The sequence below is a fragment of the Etheostoma spectabile genome, chromosome 5 (genome assembly GCF_008692095.1).
Source record: "Etheostoma spectabile isolate EspeVRDwgs_2016 chromosome 5, UIUC_Espe_1.0, whole genome shotgun sequence".
Lineage (NCBI taxonomy): Eukaryota > Metazoa > Chordata > Actinopteri > Perciformes > Percidae > Etheostoma > Etheostoma spectabile.
The window spans coordinates 37,970,925-37,973,165 of record NC_045737.1 but is presented as its reverse complement, the minus strand read 5'-3'; positions in this window follow the sequence as shown (position 1 = coordinate 37,973,165).

The window sequence follows — 2,241 nt, the reverse complement described above, 5'->3', positions numbered from 1 at the left end:
ATGACCCAGGGCTGTAGTCAAGACCACCTAGTTGAGTCCAAGACAGTCCAGACCCGGACTAGTTGAGTCCAAGTCAAGACACGGTCCAAAGAGGTTTGAGTCCAAGGCAAGATCGAGTCCAAGAGGTTTGAGTCCAGACAAGACGAGTTCAAAAAGGTTGAGTCTGAGTCAAGTCGAGTCAAAAAAACAGGACTAGTCGAGTCCAAGACAGACAAAGTCAAAGAGGTTTGAGTCCAAGACCAGACAGAGTCCAAAGAGGTTTGAGTCCAAGTCAGACCGAGTCCAAAAAGCCATTAATTACATTTAGCCCTTAAGCTATTTGACAGGGCTGTAGTCAAGACCACTTAGTTGAGTCCAAGACAAGTCCAAGACCAGGACTAGTTGAGTCCAAGTCAGACCGAGTCCAAAGAGGTTGAGTCCAAGGCAAGATCGAGTTCCAAAGAGGTTTGAGTCCAAGACAAGACCGAGTTCAAAAAGGTTTGAGTCCAAGTCAAGACCGAGTCAAAAAGGTTTGAGTCCAAGTCAAGACCGAGTCCAAAGGTTTGAGTTGAGCGGTCGAGTACAAGAACGGACTAGCGAGTCCAAGACAGACAAAGTCCAAGAGGTTTGAGTCCAAGACAAGACCGAGTCCAAAGAGGTTTGAGTCCAAGACAAGACACGAGTCCAGGACAGAAAAGAAGGTCTCATGCATGACAGTATCAAGACAATCATTTGGGTTTCACTTTCCCTCATTATATTATCAACACAAATAAAAACCTGCACTCGGTCAGAACCAAACCAGATCTGGCAAACCAGAGACCGAGACACAGTCCGAGTCCAAATACTACGAGTCCGAGACCATGAGAAACATGTCCAAGACCAGTACTACAGCCCTGATTCTGGACTGTAGTCTACAAGCTACGGTACTTGTACTTACTGAGTATCATTATGTAATTCATACTTGTACTCCACTGCAGTTAAGAGGTAAACATTGTACTTTTTACTACTTTTTCATCCCAAACAAACCCTTCAGATGTGTTGATGTTGAACTTTTTGATAAAGGGTGAAGTGTCTATAAAGCTATAAAGTAGTAGTAGTAGATTTGCATTTATTTGATTAGGACAATAACCATTATCAAAATTTCTGTAATGCACAGTGTGTGCCAGTCAGCTAATTTTCAACTGTAGTCCTAGTTAACTAGCAACACACAGCTGTTTATCAAAGGCTAAATATAATAGATAAGTAAAACTCTGACAGGGATCTTTTTCGGCAGAATTAGTATTTTACTTATTAACTTGAGTACATTTACTGCTAATACTTAATACTCACAAGTAAAGTTCTACATGCAGGACTTTATGTGTGGTGTAGTATATTCACAGTGTGGTACTAGTACTTTACTTATTATAACTTTAAGGATATTTACTGCTAATACTTACATACTCACCAAGTAAGTAGTATACAGAGGACTTTATGTTGTGGAGTAGTATTTTCACAGTGTGGTACTGGTATTAGGTACTTTACTTATTATACTTAAAGTCATTTGCGCTAATACTGTAAAGTTCTACATGCAGGACTTTGTGTTGTGGTGTAGTATATTCACAGTGTGGTACTGGTACTTTTACTTAAAGTGAAGAATCTGAATACTTCTTCCACCAGAGCTTGAATTGAGACCAAATGAAATGTGGTTTTTGAATAACTGGCTTTATTGTGGATGGAACAGTGTGATATAAACAAGGTTATGACGACAAATAAAAATAATAAATAATAAATATTTCATATAGCACTAAATATAATAATTTCTGTGACTTCTATTGACATCAGACACCTTGTATTGTTATAATTTCCTTTTTTTTGAATGCTAACTGCTATAACAGCACATTATGGCGATGAGTACAGAGTAAATGAGTATAAAACTAGTTTGTAGTATAGATATACATATATATATATATATATAGATGTGTATATATATGTATATTTATATGTATAGATAGTCCTTGCTGTCATGGCTACTGGGAGCCTTGAATAGAATGAAGCCATCCTTAACCCTCGTCTTGTTTTCCCGTTAATGATGAACTTTTCCTTCCAGGTGAAAATTGAAAATGAATTTTTTTTTGGTGCTTTTCCGATGTTTTTGTGTCTTTTTCCGATTTATTTCTCACTTTTTCCATGCGCTTTTTAAAAAAAAACCTGAGCTGGTTTAATAGTAGATTTCACGCTTATTCTTGGAATTTGTGGTCAACAAACCTCATTTATGTCAAATTA